This window comes from Elephas maximus, chromosome 8 (assembly GCF_024166365.1).
Source record: "Elephas maximus indicus isolate mEleMax1 chromosome 8, mEleMax1 primary haplotype, whole genome shotgun sequence".
Lineage (NCBI taxonomy): Eukaryota > Metazoa > Chordata > Mammalia > Proboscidea > Elephantidae > Elephas > Elephas maximus.
In genome coordinates, this window is record NC_064826.1 from 54,331,150 (window position 1) to 54,353,667 (window position 22,518).

Consider the following 22,518-nt stretch of genomic DNA (forward strand, 5'->3'; position numbering starts at 1 on the left):
AAGGAGATTGGTTAAATAATAAAGTATTATTCCATTATAATAACTATAATACTTTACTGATTATTTGGCTATTATTTGGTGAGGTCCCTGGGTGGTTTAAATGGTTTGTGCTCAACTATTAACCTGGAGGTTGATGGTTTGAATCCACCCATCGGCATCACAGTAAAAGCAATCTGCTTCTGTAAAGGAAATCCTATGGAGCAGCTTTACTCTACAACACATGGGGTTGCCATCAGTCAGAATTGACTCAATGGCAGTGAGTTGGGTTTCTTTTTTTTGGTTATTATTTGGTTACTAAAATGATGTTATATATTAATACTGGTATGAAAGGATGATCATGTAGTATCAAGGAAATAAAAGATCATAAAATATTAATTAGAGTAATATTATTTTCATATTAATAAATTCAGTTTGAATCCAACAGGCGCTCATTGGAAACTCTAGGGGGCAGTTCTCCTCTGTCCTATAGGGTCGCTATGAGTCGGAAACGACTCGACGGCAGTGGGGTTTTATTAATAAATTCATATGAATATAAGAATTTCTGGAAAAATATACAACCTGTTAATTGAAAAAGTAATGAAAAGATAACACATTGTTATAAAACTTAACTATAATATATCATATACTTGATCCATGCTTTTTAAAATTCTGTTTGGTGGGGGAAAGTTTGATAGTCAAATGCAAAGTACTTAACTTCTATCCTGGTGCTAAAGTTGGCTTACCAAATTATTTATATGTGTGCATGAGCTATACTCTTTATCATTTCACTAAAGGAAAATCTTGCATAACACCAGTAAAAAGACTGCAGGTAAGTGTGGCTTTAATTAAGCACTTCTTGACATGTGTGGAGCAACAAATAAAATCAGGAACTCCGCAAAGAGGTCATGGAGGACTTGGAAGTTTCATCATAATAAACACCCATTTGTATGAGCTCTTTCAATTCGCTCTGTATTTGTTCATTTGATTAAGAAACTCTTTGACCAGATCTATTTAAAAAACAAACAGACAAAAGAAAGTTAAAGCTAAATTTAACTCAAAGAATACCTCTTTCTTAGTTTTGCTCTGTTAGTCATGGGTTCCTTATTAAACATAGGAAGGTGGCACTTGGAGTTGCCTTAAATTTTGCTATGCCAATCAAACTGGGCTTTGGTGGAAAATGCTTTGAAAGATGAAAAAAATAAAACTGAAAAGAAGCCATGAAGATTTCCCTCTTTCACGCACATTGTGTTGTTCTATCATTGGGCCACAGAACTTACACCAAACTCCACACACCTGTTCTAGAGATACTCTCAGCCTACAGTGTGCAAACACTGGATTATAGGCACTGATAGTGCTTCAACTGGTGAACACGTATATCATGTGTTCAGTGAATCATTTCAGCTCGTGTGGAAATGTTAAAAAAACAAAAAACCCAAGGCTAACGAGTCGATTCCAACTCACAGCGACCCTATAGGACAGAGTAGAATTGCCCTATAGAGTTTCCAAGGAGCGCCTGGTGGGTTCAAACTGCTGACCTTTTGGTTAGCAGGTGTAGCTCTTAACCACTATCCACCAGGATTTCCATGGAAATGTTGGTAGCTGAAAACTAGGTAAAGAAAATAAACCAAACAGAAACCAAACCCAGTGCCGTCAAGTTGATTCCGACTCACAGGGACTCTATAGGACAGAGTGGAACTACCCCATAGAGTTTCCAAGGAGCGCCTGGCAGATTTGAACTGCTGACCCTTTGGTTAGCAGCCATAGCACTATGCCACCAGGGTTTCCAAAGAAAATAAAGTGGTCTAAAATATTCAACGCACATGAATTTTTTTTTTTAATCTTAAAATTTCTTTGGCTTTCTGTATATCAAAAACAGGTATACAGAAAGTGCCTATGTGCTTGTGGTTGAAAAACAAATATTAGCCCTGGAAACACTAATTGTGGTCAACTTATATAAGGGGCATGACTTTTTTTTTTCCCCCATTTGAGTTGTCCTTATTTCAAAAGACTAAATTAAGTATTTTCTTAACATAATAAATATGGAAAGAGTATAAAAAATTACCGAGTCAAAGAACTGCTAATTCTGGTGAGCAACTATTTTATTGTTAAATATAAATAAAGCATGAATTAAGGAAACGAGCAAAATTTGCATGTGAGCCTGATGGATATCATTCTTGTGTTATTTTATCCTCACACCTGTAAAAAGCATTGTTCTAGTTTAAGGTATTGGTGTAAATATTCATGTCCTACTTAGGCCACTTGGGAATGTTAAGATTAATAATACATGTCAAATAAGAAAAGCAAACATTTCGGATCCAGGTGTGAAGGTGTTTTCCTTCTTTCTAGCTTTAATTCAATATTTTTACTGTGTCAATTAAAAGCTTTTTTTTTTTTTTTTTTATAGGAAGCAACCTTTTATTCCACTGGTAAGGTGAATTTCTATTTTTTTACTCCCAGTAGAATGGTGTCATTAAAACAAAGTTTTTTTTGAGAAAAAGATTAAGAAAAAAAATAAAAAAGCTCATGTTTAATGTGTTGCCATTTACCTGCGATCAAAAACTCTGGATTTGTCTTTAGAGAAGTATTTTGCTCTGCCCTACAGTGTTTATGGCCAAAGAATCTATTTGCTTTCTTCGTCACTGCTCTGGTGTTATCACATGCAACTGGTTTAAGCAAATGGAAAGTACATTATTACCACACACCCATCTCTGAGCTCAGATGAAAAACGAAACAATTGGACCATAAATGTCATCATTAGCTTGATTTTATATATATGCACATACATTATATGTGTGTTTGGTATGTACATATTTGGCAATGAGTCAAAAAAAATCTACTAGCATCTTTAATAACTCTTATTTAAGCAAAATATGGCATGAAGAAGTAATGCGATCCAGAACTCTGAGTAATCCCAGCCACAGTTCACTGGGATTTTCAGTAGTTATTGAAGACTATGAATATTTCTAGCTTTTCTTTGAGTCCCTCTGAAAACAGGTCTGTCCTTGAGGTGTCAGATTAACACTCCACTCAGAAGACAAATTGTTCATGGGCACACTGGACATATGAGAGCCATTAGATAGTGGGCTCTGCATTCTTGAAAAATGAAAAATTCTAGGCAACATTACATTTTATAAATGCAAGATGTTTATTATTATAGCACCAGCAATAAATGTTTAGAAACTGGAGAGGGTTCACAATGGTTCTGACTAGGAACATATGCCTATTGAGTTCACTGGAAGCGAAGCCATTGATTTTTGGCATTAAACAAAGGGTCTGGAAGCTATTATGCATTTAGGTTTCTATGAGTATTTAATTATATCAATAGGGGAACACAATTTCTGTTGTGTGCATAGTGATGAATGTCTCTATTTATTCATGTTACTATGCATGATAGATGAGTTCAAGCTAGATGCTGAAACTTGCTTGCAGCTTGACCAAATTATTTAAATCACATTTTTTTTGGGAAAATTCAGAGGATCCCCTCATGAGCATTGTTGAAGAAGGCTTGCCCATGGAATCTGTTTACAGAGATCTCTCAAGATAATAAACAAATTAAAAAAAAAAGTGTGTAAACATTCTTACTTTTTATTGTAAACTGATCAATACTGTTACATTGCTCTTACCCTTACGAGCTGTCCTAGGTTTGTCATATTTTCACCTTGCAATGATGCTTGCTTGAATATGTGCTCACTACTGCTTATTTTATATTCGCCACTACACAATCAGATATTAACAAATGATGAAATCCAAAGCCAGTTCTCTGGTAGCTTTCGTCCCGTGTGATTGCTGTTAAGATACAGACTCCAGCTCTCCTTTACTTGATTGAAGTTATATTACATATTGAGGTAAAATATCTTTTAAGGAAATGTATACCTCTGGGAATAAGTGAGAGATTTTATATTTAAACCAACAATTAATACATTGTCCAGCACCTAGAATAATTAATGAATTGCACATAGTAAGAGCACAATAAATATCTGTTGAATGAATAAATGAATTTATAAATGGTCAAGGTTTCCAAACAAACGGAAAATAAAAAAGTTGAAAAACAGCACATGCTCAAAAGCAAAATGAAAGTGTACTTATCAGTAAAGGTAATCTACTTTAAAATTCAAAATTGTCTGTATACAAATTTTTTTTCAAGCTTTCAAAGGCTTAAATAAAAACATATCTTTTTTTTTGGAATTTAGAAAATATTCCTAAATTTGGTTCTATTATAGACCTACAGTTAATGGACCTCACTGGATTGAAATTTTCTTATCTCAGTCTTTTCATTTGGTTTTGCAAGTTCAGAAATTCAGCTCTCAAGTCACAAGGAATTATTAATTAACTTACATTGGCTAAAAGCCGGAATTGCCTTAATGGCAATGGGTTTAGTTTTGGTTTGGTTATGATAATCAAATGCATGCAAGTTTGATTCATTCAATAGAACCCAACTTTTAAATTAACTAAAGTAAGAAAGAATCCCTGGGTGGTGCAAATGGTTAAGTGCTAGGCTACTAATCAAAAGGGTTGGCAATTCAAAAGCACTCAGAGGTGCCTTGGAAAAAAGGCTTGGTGATCTGCTTCCAAAAAGTCACAGCCTTAAAAACTACGGAGTGCAGTTCTACTTTGGACACAAGGGGTTACCATGAGTCAGAACTGACTTGACAGCAACTGGTTCGGTTTTAGGAGTCCCTGGGTCCAGTCAGTTGGCCAGGTAGCTGCCTACCAAATTTCTTGGCACAGATGAATGAACACTTGCAGCGCTGTGTCTCTCTGTTGAAACATCTCAATCGGCATTCCGTCAATTCCTGGAGCCTTGTTTTTCACCAATGCCTTCAGTGCAGCTTGAACCTCTTCCCTCAGTACCATCGGTTCCTGATCATATGCCATCTCCTGAAAGGGTTGAACATTATCAATTCTTTTTGGTATAGTGACTCTGTGTAATCCTTCCATCTTCTTTCGAAGCTAAATTGAGATAGACTCAGCTATATATTTAAGATATTTCAGGTTTGTTGTACACAGAAACCACTGAGTTTTAGATGAACTCAAGCATCAAGGACAGAAGTCATTTAAAAAGTGTTTAAGTATTTATATGAGCTGATACCAAAAACCACAAACATCACTTCCTATTTGTAATAATTGCAATGATAGTTCAGAGAACAGATTATAGTGGGTTAAACCAAACCAAACCCATTGTCTTTGAGTTCACTCTGGCTCATAGTGACCCTATAGGACAGAGTAGAACTGCCCCAGTGGGTTTTTCCAAGGATCAGCTGGTGGATTCAAACTGCCGACCTTTTGGTTAGCAGTCAAGCTCTTAACCACTGCACCACCAGAGCTCCACATCACCAGAGCGCCACATAATAGTAGGTTAAAAAAAAAAAAATACCCATTAAACATGAATTGCTTTTGTCTTCTAAAAACACCTTCTTTCTAAATCATTATTTTTAAAAAGTCCCTAATTATTAAAAGATGGCTTTGATTAAAATAGAAGGAGAAACTCAAATTAGATGATCTTTAGGGATATTTCATCTATGCGATGGTATGATTATGAGGTATTGTGATGATAATAATGTCCACACTTGTTTACTCAGCAAATATAAATGATCTCCTCTCCCGTACAGTGTTCTACACTACCAGGATCTCCTGTCTCAAATGGCCTGATTACAAAACTTGGTCCTGTTCTCCTTATAACTTACCTTCACAATGATTTATTAGCTTCAAACTTAAATCATAGTTACATAGATTACATGTCATGCTGGCTATCATGTAATTGCATTGGGGGAGGCGAGACGTGAGTCCTTGCATATGGGGAGAAGAGGAAAGAGAAGGCAGGTAAATTAATGTCTTCACAAATATTATGACTATTATTACCTGACTCTGAAGTCAGATTTAGCAATGGTAATGAATTTACTCATTTCTAAAGTGAGCTTAATTGTACTACTTAGACAGATTCCTTCAAAATGAAATGAAACAATGTGTATAAAGCACCTAGCAATATGATTACACGGATAGTTCAGAAAACAGATTATAGTAGGTTATACATGCTCAGCAGTTCTCAAGCTAAAAGAACTAAGAAAAAATTCAAGCCTTGAGTTGCCGTAGTGAAGGATTCTATGGGCAAAATACTGAACGATGCAGGAATCATCAAAAGAAGATGAAAGGAATACACAGAGTCACTGTACCAAAAAAAAATTGGTCGACGTTCAATCATTTCAGAAGGTAGCATATGGTCAAGAACCAATGGTACTGAAGGAATAAGTCCAAGTTGCACAGAAGGCATTGGAGAAAAACAAGTCTTCAGGAATTGACAGAATACCAAGTGAGATGTTTCAACAAATGGATACAGTGCTGAAGTGCTCACTTGTCTATGCCAAGAAATTTGGAAGACAGCTACATGGCCAATCGACTGGAAGAGATTGGTATTCGTGCCCATTGAAAAGAAAGGTGATCCAAAAGAATGTGGAAATTATTGAACAATATCATTAATAGCACACACAAGTAAAATTTTGCAGAAGATCATTCAAAAGTGGTTGTAGCAGTGTATCAGCAGGGAACTGCCAAAATTCAAAGTCCTATTCAGAAGATAATGTGGAACCAGGGATATCACTGCTAATGTCAGATGGACCTTGTTGAAATCAAAGAATATCAGAAAGATGTTTACCTGTGTTTTATTGACTATGCAAAGGCATTCAACTATGTAGATCATAGCAAATCATGGATAACATTGCAAAGAATGGGAATTCCAGAGCACTTAATGGTGCTTATGAGGAATCCGTACATAAATCAAGAGGCAGTTATTCGAACATTACAAGGGGATGCTGCATGGGTTAAAGTCAAGAAAGGTGTGCATCAGGGGTGTATCTTTTCACATTACTTATTCAATCTGTATGCTCAGCAAATAACCTGAGAAGCTAGACTATATGAAGAAGAACGTGGCATCAGGATTGGAGGAAGACTTATTAACAACCTGGGTTATGCAGATGACACAACCTGGCTTGCTGAAAGTGAAGACGACTTGAAGGACTTACTGATGAAGATCAAAAACTACAGCCTTTAGTATGGATTACACCTCAATATAAAACAAAAATCCTCACAACTGGACCAATAAGCAACATCATGATAAAGAGAAAAGACTGAAGTTGCCAAAGATTTCATTTAACTTGGATCCACAATCAACACCTGTGGAAGCAGCAGTCAAGAAATCAAAGGACACATTACATTGGGCAAATTAGCTGCAAAAGATCTCTTTAAAGTGCTAAAAAGCAAAGATGTCACTTTAAAGACTAAGGTGTGCCTGACCCAAGCCATGGTGTTTTTAATTGCCTCATTTGCATGTGAAAACTGAACAATGAACAAGGAAGACCAAAGAATTGACACCTTTGACTTATGGTGTTGGTGAAGAATATTGAATATACCACGGACTGCCAAAAGAACAAACAAATCCATCTTGGGAGAAGCACAGCCAGAGTGCTCCTTAGGTGCAAGGATGGCGAGCCTTCATCTCACATACTTTAGACACGTTATCAGGAGGGATCAGTTCCTGGAGAAGGACATCATGCTTGGTAAAGTACAGGGTCAGTGAAAAAGAGGAAGACCCTCATTAAGATGGATTGACACAGTGGCTCCAACAATGGGCTCAAGCATAACAATGTTGTGAGGTTGGTACAGGACTGGGCACTGTTTTGTTCTGTTGTTCATAGGGTCCTTATAAGTTGGAACCGACTTGATGGCACCTAACAACAACAACAGCAATATGAATACCACAAGTTAAACCCCTTAACCAGGTAGGGTGGAGTCCCTGGGTGATGCAGTTAACACACTTGGCCACTAACTAAAAGGTTGGTGGTTTGAGTCCACCCAGAGGCACTTTGGAAGGAAGGACTGGCAATCTACTTCCAAAAAAAATCAGTCATTGAAGACCCTATAGAGGATAGGTCTACATTGACACACATGGGATCACCATAAGTTGGAATTGACCCAATGCGTCAATTATGAATTAAATCAGGTAGGGTACCATAAATCTCTTTTAGAAAACAATTATTACCTGTCATCCCCAGGCTTGGAATGGCTACATTAATTTCATGGTGAACAACATACTATTACTAATTTTTCAGAAGTAGATCACCAGGTCTTTCTTCCAAGGCACCTCTGGGTGGACTCACACTTCCAACTTTTCAGTTAGCAGCCAAGCCCATTAACTTATGTACCACCCATGGACTCCTACTAGTAACCAGTAAAAGGAAAACAAAAACAAAAAACAACTCGAGATCAATTTAAAAGGTAAGATAGTTACTAAAACTGGAATTCAATTAAATTGAACCTTAAAAGTCATATTAAGATTAAAAACTACATCATATTTGTGTGTTTTCTTGTTTTTTCTTCTTATTCCAATGGCTTAGGTTAAAACTAAAATTCTGAGTTTAGCAGTATGGAATCAATGACAAATTTATACGGGCAAATCAGAGGCAGCTGAGGGAGCACAAGAGAGTTTAAAGATTAACAAAAAATAGGAAAAGAAAAAGTTTTAAAAAAGGTAAATGGTGAAATACTGTACTTGATGTCAAAGCAGGGCAAAAATTGTTCAAATTCAGAAAAATTTTCTACGTGAGTGGCATAAAAAATATGAAAAAAAGGTATTTTGCCAGTGTTATAATATTAATCCATGTGAGAAAAATATGAATGAAACAAGAGGACAAGAAAGAATAACAAATTAGGTCATGAGTAATGGGTTAGAAACCAGATGATGAATAATCTCGAATAGCGTATAATGATTCATGATACAGAGGAGCCCTGGGGGTACAGTGGTTAAGTGCAGGGCTGCTAACCAAAAGGTTGGCGGTTCAAACTTACCAGGTGCTCTTCAGGAGAGAGATGCGGCAGTCTGCTTTCGTAGAGATTACAGCCTTGAAAACTCTGTGGGCCAGTTCAGTTCTACTCTGTCCTACAGGGTCTTTATGAGTCAGAATTGACTGGATGGCAATGGGCTAGTTATGATATAATAAATGATCTTATAGCTGTAATATTTTTGACACCTACTTTCCCTCTTGATACATTTTAATGCCCTAAGTGAGGATGCTAGGAGATAGATTAAAGGAATTGGGGAGGAAAAAAAAAAAGCCAAAACCAAAACAAAATAAGCTTTCTCTCTTTAGCAATCATTCTTTCACTGGTATTCTAGGAATTTAGATAACTCATTTTACAGCTATCTTTTATTTACTGTGCCTTAGGCAAGAGGAGTGCTGTCTTTTAAAGTGTTTATGGTAGAAGAAAATCAAGTATGGTTTTCAACAAACTTCTCAAAATTGCTGGCTGTTTATGTACAAGTGCCTCCAAAGCATGGATTTGACAGCTTTATTATTGTAATTCTAATTTTATGTTAAGAATTTTGCCAATTTATTGTTTATTTATGGTACAAAGATATCCTAGGGTTTTTTAAAATAGCTCTGACACCTTATTTTTGATAAGACAAATGAGCTTCAATTGTTTGAATTTATTCAGTTGCATTCTGCAACTAATTCCATGCATTAAATATGCATGACTAATACTAAACACCATGTAATATAAAATAATATATATTATGGTAGTAGGAGTAGCAGGAAAAGGTGAAGTAATGACAGTAGTGACTAACATTAACTGTTTTCAATATTCTAGATTCTGTTCTAACTACTTCATGTATATATCATCCAATCCTGTGAGTAAATACCCATTTTAAAGATGAAGCATTGAAGCTGGGAAAGATTAAACGACTTTCCCAGGGCCAGCTAGCTAGTAAGTGGCAAAGTCAGATTATATATGAATACTGGTACCCACTATACATACAAAACCAAACCAAACCCACTAACATAGAGTCGATTCCAACTTGTAGCAATCTTATAGGACAGAGTAGAACTGTTCCATAGGGTTTCCAAGGCCGTAATGTTTATGGGATCAGACTGCGCCATCTTTCTCCTGCAGAGTGGCTGGTGGCTTTGAACTGCCTACCTTTTGGTTAGAAGCTCAACAGCCAAACTCTTTAACCACTGCCCCACTAGGGCTCCTTACTATATACATATGATCTATAAACTAGTTTTTTTGTTCTTTTTGAGCCTACAATTTAGTTAGAAGAATCATTTGGTCTATGGTGAAAAACAGGCTCTTCTTAGTAACTATTATTACGGAGCCCTGGTGGTGCAGTAGTTAAAAACTCAGCTGCTAACTAAAAAGTTGGCAGTTCAACTCCATCAGCTGCTCCTTGGAAACCCTCTGGGGCAGTTCTACTCTGTCCTACAGGGCCGACAAGAGTCAGAATTGACTCCATGGCAATGGTTTTTTTTTTTTTGGATTCTTCCTTTCTTTATTTTTTCCCATAATGAAGGATCCGTAGATCTTGGTTCTCACTAGCCCATGACCACAAAACCAAATCATCCCCCTTTTTTCAACCTGTTATTTCAGTGCAGTACTCTACCTGAGAGGAGTTTAGTTCTGCTCTCTTGTCTTTCAAAATATCGGGCTTGGCTTCTTTCGCCACTTCCTAATGGAGCTGGAACTCAGAGGGCTCCTTCAAGTATGGAGAGTTTTACAGCTAATATTCCATTCACATACTGACTACCCCAGGAATGAGCTGCCATTGCACGTTACTATGATATCCTGCTGCAGCTGCAACTGCTGCCACTACACAATACTGTCCTGTTGGTGGTTGACTGGATGGGCCCACGGGAAAAGACTATATACTCACAGGGTGTTAGATTACAATTTATCTACTGTCTATTATCTTGAGAATAGGTTAATCACGACAAAGAATACTATAGGTTTTGGACTGAGGTGAGGAGGGGTACATTCTAACTAAAGCCAACAGGAGGCTGGGCCCACAATCTGAGGTATAGAAAGTCCTGTATTTGTTCCAATAAAAACCCGTTGCCGTCCAGTTGATTCCGACTCATAGCAAATCCTACAGGGCAGACTAGAACTGCCCCATAGAGTTTCCAAGTAGCAGCACAATAATTCAATACTGCTTGAGGTTGTTTACTGAAAAGATTACTAGGTATCCTTCCCATAAAATGCTGGCTGTTGTCTAGTTGACCCTTCAGGGATTATCTGATACTGTAGGGTTGTGATTTGATTTTCTATGGACTAGGCTGGGGATTAACTGGTAGAAAGTTGATAGCAATGCAAACAATTCTTTCCTGAAAACAAGGCAAATGATTCTTGTCCATAGAGTTACAAACAAATTCTGTTTGGTTGAGGTACAATTGATTTGCACCACGTAGAAAAGATAACACCAAAAGTAACAAAAGTCTTACGAGGACTCACCAGAGTGAGGGGAGTCATGAGCACAGTTTACAGGTGGGCAGTTGAAACTGGACTGGGGACAGAATTGAGTTTCAGACCATATTCCAAACCACTGAGCCTCAAATAATAGCACTCAGATATGTTCATGTTACATTGATATGAAAGGCATGTTTTTAACTTTTTGAAAATCACATTTTAGCACTATTTCAATGTTTCTTTATTACAAAACTTTGTCAGTACTGCAGGTGATTTATTATTGTCAATTCATAGATAATTTGTGACTGGATACTTCCTTCCACAGAACCTGAAACTTTGACCTTCAATATACTACATCCTCCACAGCCATCCAGGTAGTTTTAGGTAGTAGAAGATAATGGAATAGGAACAAAAACAGAAGGCTGGAGAAGTGCTGGATCAAAGGTTTAAGAAGTGGTCACAACAAGAGAAACTGGCAGTATCTATTCATTTCTGATACTCATTTTTGAATGCAGAGTAAGCCACTGTGGTTAAAGTTCATCAAATTAGGGGGTACATAAAAGGAACACAGGTTATGAAAGTAGGCTTTTCTCCAAGAAACTGGGAGATGCGCTCATCACATCACTTACTTAACATCAGAAATCCGTTCCTGAAAATTCAGTTCTGCGTGAAAATACTAACTGGGAGCCTGTATTATTTGCGTGTGGCTTCTTTAACAAATTACTACAAACTGAGTAGCTTAAAACAACAGAAGTTTATTTGCTCACGGCCCTGAAGGCCATAAGTCTAAAATCAGTATCACTGGGCCAAAATCAAGGCGTCGGCAGGGCTGTAGTCTCTCTGGAGGCTCTATGAGAAAATCCGTTCCTTGCCTCTCCCAGTTTCAGGTACCTGCTGGAATTGGCCACAACAATTCATTTTATGCCTCCTTCTTCACATTGCCTTTCATCTGCATGTGTTTCAATCTGTGTGTCAAATCTACCTTTCCCTCCCTCTTAAAACCAAGCCAACCAAACCAAACCCACTGCCATCGAGTCGATTCCGACTCATAGCGGCCCTATAGAACAGAGTAGAACTGCCCCATAGAGTTTCCAGGGAGCACCTGGTAGATTTGAACTGCCAGCCTCTTGGTTAGCAGCCATAGCACTCAACCACTATGCCACCAGGGTTTCCTCCTCCTTATAAGGGCCCGTGTAATTGCATTTAGGATCTACCTGGATAATCCAGGATATACTCATCTCCAGGTCCTTAATTTAATCACATCTGCAAAGAACGTTTTACCAATTAAGGTAACATTTACAGGTTCTAAAGATTAAGACATATCTTTGGGGATACTATTCAGCCCACGATAGGGCCTATTTTCTGTTATTTTAAATTGTAAAAATTATAATATGCTACATGTTAAGTCAAATCCTCATTCAATAGTTTATACTATAACTACAACACAGTAAAATTCTTTTGTGTAAGACATATACTATCATGTGAGAATATAAAATACCTAAAACATTACCTTCCCATCTCCAAATAATTAGTATATTTATTTTTAAAAGTACTTTGTATTCCATAACATGCTCACTCTTTGTTCCAACAACATTCCTTCTGTTGACAGTCATCATAATTTTCAAGACATCTAAAGGAGATTCTGGTTTCTACGAACTTCATTTGCAATATAATTCAATACTTTTATCACATATCTTTTGTGTTGTTGTTGCCTATCATGCTTTATTTTCAGGTGGAAATGTTAAATGAGTGATAGATACATTTGATGAAGTTTGTTTACTAAAAACAAGAAGCATTCTACTGGGAAAATATTAACCAGCAATACATTCTAAGAAGCATGCCTGTAATGAGAATATTATAATCTGAGAGTTGAGCTATCACTGGGTCTTAATGACTCATATCATACATGGATCAGAGAGATAATTTCTCCTTAGAGAGAAAGAATGATTACCAAATGAACAGATAGCCTCTATGACCTTATTGTATATTTTACACCTCCCCACACAGAATTCCAAAAAGTGCAATATTGATTTGCCAGTCTTTAAACCATAAGAAAAAATGAGGTCAAAGGTCATCATTGGTAGACTCCATCTGAGCACTGATCTGCCTTCCATTCTATCCAAACAACTAATTGTTCTTTGCTTTCCAGGAAAAAATCTTTCCTAGTTATCTAGTGCTGCTATTACAGAAATACCACAAGTGGATGCCTTCAACAAACAGAAGTTTATTCTCTCACAGTCTAGTAGGCTAGAAGTCCAAATTTGGGATGTCAGCTCCAGGGGAAGGCTTTCTTTATGTTTTGGCTCTGTAGAAAGGTCCTTGTCATCAATCTTCACCTAGACTAGGAGCTTCTCAGCACAGGAACCCCAGGTCCAAAGACCCAGTCTTCTCTTGGCATTACTTTCTTGATGGTGTGAAGTCCCCATGTCTCCCTGATTGCTTTTCTCTTTTAATATCTCAAAAGAGATTGACTTAAAACACAACCTAATCTTACAGATTGAGTCCTGACTCATTAACATTACTGCCGCTAATCCCACCTTATTAACGTCGTAGAGATAGGATTTACAACACATAGGAAAATCACATCAGATGACAAAATGATGGACAATCACACAACACTGGGAATCATTGACTAGCTAAGTTGACACACATTTTGAGGGACACAATTCAATCTATAACACCTTCTAATGAGGCTTCCCAAGTGTTTTTGCATAAAGAGACAGACTGTTTTGACAAGCAAGAATTCTGTTTTTATACATCAATCTTTGGCAACACAAGTATGTAAATATAATGAACCTGGGACTCCAACAACATTGAGTTTCTGGTCATGAAAGGTATTTTTTTCCAAAATATATCTAGATTCTACTCAGTTTACTTTATCTACTACTGGGTTTTTTACTACTACCACACTACTGCAAGCTATCATTTTTTTTTTTTTTTTTTTTTTGCCCAAATAGCTATGATAGTCTTCTAACCCTCATTAACCCATTGCCATGGAGTTGATTCTGACTCATAACCACCCTATAGAACAGAGTAGAACTGCCCCATTGGATTTCCAAGGCTGTAAATCTATTACAGAACTGACTGTCACATCTTTGTCCTGTGGAGCAGCTGGTGGGTTTGAACAATTGATCTTTTGGCTGGGAGACTAGAACTTAACCACTATGCAACCAGAGCTCCTTAGTCTTTTAATCAGTCTTCCTAATTCCACTTTTGCTCCTTTGCAATCCACTTCCCACACAGTGTGAAAATTTAAAAATATAAATCAGATCATGTCGACTTACCAATTTTGAACACTCTATTTTACCATGACTCTATCATTTTTCCAGCTATCTTTCTTATCTCATCTTTTTAAAAAAATTTTATCTTGCTTTATGCGAAAGTTTACAAATTAAGTCAGTTTCTCCTACAAAAACTTATATACACCTTGGTATATACTCCTAGTTGGTCCCCCTGCTAATGAGACAGCACACTCCTTCTTTCCGCCCTCTATTTTCATGTCCATTCAGCCAGCTTCTGTCCCCCTCTGCCTTCTCATCTCCACTCCAGACAGGAGCTGCCCGCATAGTCTCATGTGTCTATTTGATCCAAGATGCTCACTCCTCACCAGTATCATTTTCTATCCTATAGTCCAGTCTAATCCCTGTCTGGAGAATTGGCTTTGGGAATGGTTCCTGTCTTGGGCTAACAGAAGGTCTGGGGACCATGACCTCTGGGTCCTTCTAGTCTCAGTCCGACCATTACGTCTGGTCTTTTTACAAGAATTTGAGGTCTGCATCCCACTGCTCTCCTGCTCCCTCAGGGGTTGTCTGTTGTGTTCCCTGTCAGGGCAGTCATTGGTTGTAGCTGGGCACCATCTCGTTCTTCTGGTCTGAGGCTAATGTAGTCTCTGGATTATGTGGCCCTTTCTCTTATCTCATCTCTTGCTACTCATTCCCCAATCTCATTAAGTGCTAGCCACATTAACTTTCTTTCTGTTCATCAAATATGCTCAGTTTATTCTTACTTTCAGAGCTTGCCGTTTCCTAGATGGAATGTCATTCCCATGATAAGCACATGGTTGCCTCATTCAGGGCTCAGCTTACCCTCAAAGAGGCTTGCCAGTAACTCCCAATCTAAAGCAGCCTTCTTTTCTACTGCCTCACCAAAAAAAAAAAAAAAAAAAGTTGCTGTGGAGTCAATTTTGACTCACAGTGGCCCCATGTGTGTCAAAGTAGAATAGCGTTCCATAGGATTTTCAATGGCTGATTTTTTATTTTTTTTTAGATGGCCAGGTCTTTCTTCCAAGGAAACCATAGTGGCATAGTGATTAAGAGCTATGGCTGCTAACTGAAAGCTTGGCAGTTCGAACCCACCAGATGCTCCTTGGAAACTGTATGGGGCAGTTCTACTCTGTCCTATAGTGTTGCTATGAGTCGGAATCAACTCAGTGGCAATGGGGTTTTTTTTTTTTTTTTTTTTTTTTTGGTTTTCTTCCAAGGTGCATCAGGATGGACTCAAACTTCCAACCTTTTGGTTAGCAGCCGAGCAAGTTAACTATTTGTACTTCCCAAGGACTCCTCTTCATTTTCGTCCAAGAACTTGGCATCCTCAGAAATTATTTTACTTATTTATAGTTTGTAAACACCATGAGAACAGGAGCTGCAGTATTCACAGGGCAGAGAATAATTTGACTTATAATTTTGATTTTTAGAAGGGCATTGTCTCTGTCCTAATTTTAAACACTAATTCATCAGTGTGCATATGCTGGTGGGCAAAGCATATCTTATGGACGAAGCAGAGGAACCAAGGTCACGTTGCAAGCAGATATGTGGTTGCTCTAGGATATTACATCCCAAAGTTTGTTAACATTGAGAGCCTGTTGAATTTGCTCCAGGGACTCCTTATCCCCTAACAGATTAAACTCAACTGGTACACCAAAAATTAGTTTCAGATGTGCCCAGATATGGATTTTTTTTTTCCCCTTAGTCCTGGGAGCTGCTGGGGGTGGAGGGTGGCTAGGGTGATAAAAGGTAATGTCTCCAACCATGAAAAACCTATTCTGTTTATCCCAGCATCCATAAAAATAATGGCCATAATTTTTTATGTGCTATGGTATTTAAAGTATTTTGAGAAGCATTGCATGTACTCTTCTGGATACTCACTCTGCTCTTCATAAATAACCACTCCCTTAGTGATAACACCCAGGAGTCCTTGGTGGTGTAAAAGGTTAACATGCTCAGTTGCTAACAGAAAGGTTGGCAGCTAAAGTCCACCCAAAGGTACCTGCGAAAAAAGATCTGGTGATCTACTTCTGGAAAATCAGTCATTCAAAATTCTATAGAGCATAGTCCTACTCTGACACACGAGGTTGCCATGAGTTGAAGTCAATTTGACAGCAACGGGTGGTGCCTATTTAAATTTATATACTCTTTGAATTCTGGTAATTGATATTAATATTAAATGTTTTAGAAGAGTAAATTGTTACCTATATCATGAGGATTTCCCTTAAGTCATCCTTAAATCATCCAGGTTGTTGGAGTCATCTTGTCCTTCAAGAGATAAATAACAATTATGCTCAATACCATTCCCCGTATATAGGATGCACAGTTCCTGCAAACATTCTCTGGGACTTGTCAGGGGCTTGATCTTTGCCTAGGAGCCCTGGTGACACAGTAGTTAAGGTTGCTATGAGTCAACTGATGTAACAGCAATTGAGGTTTTTTTGTGTTTGATTTTTTGGGTTCTGATTTCCTGCTTCTCTCCAAACTCTCTACCTCTCTTATTGCTTTCTGTTCCTGTCTCTCTTCTCATGCCACCCCAAATAGAAGACAGCCCATCATCCACCAGGCTGTCCAGTAGGAGACTTCTACTAAAGATTAGGGGGTAACAGAAGGAGTGTTGGTGAAGAGGTGGTTAGGGTTAGATAATAATATTTTAAACATCCCTCAGAAAAAAAACTGAGGTCTTTCCTGCCACTGAAAAACATTCACTCTTTTCACTTCTCCTTGGCCTTTAAATTCACAATACCGTGGATGCTTATTCATTTCTTAGTATAAACTTTACTCAATTTTTTCACCTTCAGACACTTCTCTGGTCTAGGCAAAGACCTGAGAGTCGGTTTTTCACAAATTAAATGGCAGATAAGATAATTTGCTAAAATAGAGTGAGTACATCTCCTCAGAAGGTGTTCTGGTGGTGCAGTGGTTAAAGGCTCAGCAGCTAACCCAAAGGTCAGTGGTTCAAACCCCCCAGACGCACCGTGGGAGAGAGATGTGGCAATCAGCTTCCATAAAGATTACAGCCTTGGAAACCCTATGGGGCAGTTCTACTCTGTCCTAAGGGCCAGGAATCAAGATCAACTTGATGACAACATTTTTTTGGTTTTTTACACTCCATCAGAGGAATACTGCCATCAGTTCTTAAAACACCTTTTCTGTCCTACATCTCTCTCTCTTTTTTTGTCTTGAAATTATTTAATAGGAACTCCTCTAAAAGCTGTGATGCTACATGAGTCTTCACAGCACAAAGTGAATGTATTTTTTTCCCCACTAGCATAAATCAGTAGGAAAAAAAAGCATTAGGTCAGAATTTAGTAACTAGATCCTAATTCGCCTTCAGAACCTAGAAAGCTTGTTTGTCTCTTGGCGGAAAACAACTCAAACAAAAAGGGCTCATTACTACTTGGAACCAGTTTCTTCTTTTCCAAATGAGATCAGACATATGCCAACTCTAAGCCAGGCTGTTTTGAATGAGCATACACTACCTACAAAGATATTCTGGTGGTACAGAGAAGACCTAAGCCTGAAAAGGGGAACTCAGAAGTTCTAACATAGGAGAAAAACATGAATAGGGCACTAAAACATTATGGAGATTTATAGAATGGTTTTCCAGGCAGAGGAAACTGTACCTTTAAACATATTTTCTTTTCTGCTAGACTGCTCAACCCATCATGATTTACATTCCCTTCTAAGCCTACTGACCACAATCAGGTATATTAGAGTAGTCAGGACACAAGTATAACTTTGGGTAAAACATTTACCTATGGGTAAGTTGTCAGTAAAATTTCAAATTAATTATTAATCCATGCATAATGTCTAACTTTTGTATTTTGGATAAGAACGGAGGTTTTAAAAAATAACAAAAAACGGTGATGATATGACTTCTAAATATAATCATTTCACAAAAGAAAGGGCATTTTAATACCAAAAAAATATAGGAAGGCCTCTTAACCAAAGAAAGAGAAAAGAAAGAAGTTCATTAAATGAAATAAATTTAACTTTACAAAACCTTGTTGTATCCTCACTCTATTTCTCCTTAGGCCAGGCCCAAGAAAAATTCTGCAAAGACTGACTCCAGAGAGCAGACAAGCAATTAGAGATACTGGAATAGGCTTTCTCTGACTTCTCAGCCTTTTTCTCATCATTTTCCTCACTATGATTACCTGGTAGAAACACATATCTTCAAGCATATAGGTTTGCATACCTCCAAGTCTCCTTCTGGTTTTCATTTGCTTATAACCTTAAACCACTACCGACTTTAAAGTGTTCAGCGTAAAACCCAATTTGTGCTTTTATTCATTTACAACAGATGGGGTCAGAGTGAAAAGTAGGGGAAGATTATAGCTTCCCTTTTTTGTAGCCTCTTTATTAAAATCACTTGCATCATTTTTATAAGGATTGCTCTTTTTTTTCTAAGATGTGATTCTTATAAAGGATACACACTTCATTTTAGAACAGTTTAGTAAGTAATAAACCTGGGCCCTCGAAGTCTCCATAAAAAAGTTATGGTCAAACTAACCTTTATCTTAATCACAATGCCCAAACCTAATAGGTCCCCAAACATGCAGAAGCCCTAAGCAGACTGAAATCCCAGTAACACATGCTGAAGTTATAACTGTGGACAATGAATGTAAAGGTCCTAAAACAACCTAGAGTTATTGTTTACCAGGGCAAGAAATGGGGTAAGAAAGAGCTATTGCCCTTTTTGACTAAATATATTTTATTCAGAGTGGTATAAAAGAGAAATATCATTGGCTCTAAAAAAGTAATAATTACAAAAAATAAACTTCTGTGTTATTTCCTTAAAAAATCCCTTTACTATTATTGAGGCAGTAAATATACTTTGCAGAAAATTAGGAAATAAATAAAAAGACAACAAGAAAATTAAGATTCTTCCAACCCAAAACTTAGCTAGTAGATTGACTTCTGGATCTTTTTCTATGCATAAATACATATATTTTATTCATTACTTTTTTTCTAAAATGAGGTTATGCTGTGATACTCTTCTATAATCTGTTTTTTTACCTGTGGCTATTTCCACGTCTCCATTTCTGTAATCTTTAACTATAATACACAGATTACATTTAAATCATCTTAATTGACCCCAAACCAAGAACCCATTGACATTGAGTCAATTCCGACACATAGCAACCCTATAGGACAGAGTACAACTGCCCCCTACAGTTTCCAAGGAGTGCCTGGTGGATTTGAACTGCTGATCTTTTGGTTAGCAACTGTAGTACTTTGCCACTATGCAACCAGGATTTCCTAATTGATCCCATAATTGTTCAAATCCATACCTCATTCTAGATAATGCATTGCTTCTGGCTTTACTGTCTCTTAAACGTCTTTAATCTAGCACATTTGCCTACTTTCCCACCATTTTTGAAACTTTTTATCATAAAAATGTTTAACATATACAAAATAGAAAAAGAAGAAATGACTTTCCACATACTCATCAACTAACTTCAGCAATTATTAATTTAAGCCAGTCCTGTTTCATCTATATCCCCAAACACATAATTCCTCTCCCAGAAAAAAGCATAACTGGATTGTTGGAAATAAATCCCAATCTTAATATTGTTGCAGCATTTCATTCATAAAAATGCAATTGCATCCTTATAAAATAAGTTATTTTAAAGACATAACCATAATAACATCCTATATATGTCTATATAAACATATATATAAATGTATGCATATATATATAAGTACATAGGATTATGCATACATATATGTTTACAAATACATACACATGCACACACACATACACCCATATCCTATGTGTGTTTGTAGGCATATTTGTGTGTGTCAGACTAATGATATTATTTAATTTTAACAATATATCTACAGAAATTGCATTTTTTATTTGTTTTCGTCTTTGTGTTATATTACATAAATGTGTACATTCATATTTTCGTGTTTTAAAAGTACTTGGAATAATTCCATTCTGTAATTATACCATCAATTTAATACATAGTTCCATTTGTTTCAATTTGCTTTTAGGCTCTGTGAATTATTATTCTTCCCATTTCAAATTATTATTTTTAATTATAAAAAATTATATGATTCTAGAGTAAAACTTACATGCAAAAAAAGGATATTATCACAAATCTAGCTCTTATTTCTGTCCCCTTCAATATTGTCTTAGTTATCTAGTGCTTCTATAACAGAAATATCACAAGTGGATGGCTTTAACAAAGAGAAGTCTATTCTCTCACAGTTTAGGAGGCTGGAATTCTGAACTCAGGGTGCCCGCTGCAGGGGAAGAGTTTCTCTCTCTGTCAGCTCTGGCAGGGGAGGGGGGCTGCTCATCATCAGTCTTCTCCTGGTCTAGGAGTTTCTCAGCACAGGGACATCAGGTCCAAAGGATACACTCACTCCCAGCTTTTCTTCCTTGGAGATAGGAGGTCCCTCTAGTTTTCTGCTGCTTCTCTCTTTTATATCTCAAAAGACATCAAGGATATCATACATGAAGAAAGAAAGAGGTCTGACATGGATTAGATTGTGTCCTCCAAAAATATCTGTCGACTTGTCATGATTCCCAGTATTGAATGATTATCTACCATTTTGTCATCTGATGTGATTTCCCTACGTGTTGTAAATCCTATTACTATGATGTAATGAGATGGATTGGTGGCAGTTATGTTGATAAGATCTACAAGATTAGATAGTGTCTTAAGTGAATCTCTTTTAAGATATAAAAGAGAGAAGCAAGCAGAGAGACATGGGGACCTCATATCACCAAGAAAGCAGCACTGGGAGCAGAGCGCGTCCTTTAGACCTGAGGTTACTGCACTGAGATGCTCCCAGACCAAGGGAAGATTGATGATAAGGACCTTCCTCCGGAGCCTACAGAGAGAGAAAACATTCCCCTGGAGCTGATGCCCGGGATTTTGACTTGTAGCCTACTAGACTGTGAGAGAATAAATTTCTCTTTGTTAAAGCCATCCATTTGCAGTATTTCTGTTATAGCAGCACTAGATGACTAAGATAGGGTCATTAAAAAGACAGGAAAGAAGGAAAAAAACAAACTGGGTGCCAGAAGAGACTCTAAAACTTGCTCTTGAACATAGAATAGCTAACGTGAAAGTAAGAAATGATGAAATAAAAGAGATGAACAGAAGATTTCAAAGGGCAGCTCGAGAAGTAAAAATACAGTATTATAATGACTTGTGCTAAGACCTGGAGTTAGAAAACTAAAAGGGAAGAATATGCTTAGCATTTCTCAAGCTGAAAGAACTGAACAAAAAATTCAAGCCTCAGATTTCAATACTGAAGGATTCTATGGGGAAAATATTAAAAGATGCAGGAAACATGAAAAGAAGATGGAAGGAATACAGACAGCCACTGAACAAAAAAGAATTGGTTGAAGTTCAGCCATTTCAAGAGGTAGCATATGATCAAGGACTGACGGTGCTCAAGGAAGAAGTCCAAGCTACACTGAAGGCATTGGTAAAAAAAATAAGGACTCAGGAATTGATGGAATACCAATCGAAATGTTTCAACAAATGGATGCAGTGCTGGAAGTGCTCACTTATCTATGCCAAGAAATTTGGAAGACAGCTACCTGGCCCACTGACTGGAAGATATCCATATTTGTGCCCATTGCGAAGAAAGGTGATCCAACAGAATGTGAAAACTATCAAACAATATTATTAATATCACACACAAGTAAAATTTTGGTGAAGATCATTCAAAAGCAGTTGCAGCCAGTATATGGACAGGGAGCTGTCAGAAATTCAGGCCATTGAATCATTCCTGCCAACAGAACCAGCCCTCTCAATCCCATCTGAAAAGTTTACTCTATCTTTGTCTGCTAAACCACCCTCCCCAGTAAAACCATTAGATGCATCTGAGCTGTTGCCTCAGGCATCCTCTGAGGCAGATGCCTTACAAGATGTTGCTAAATGTTCTCAGAACACATCCCCACCACCCATTTTTGCTTCTAGACCTACAACTAGACTTAATTCCCAGAGAACCCCAAAAGGTGAAGTACAAAGTGTGACCCAGGAGGAGGTATGGTATACTCCAAAAGAACTGCTTG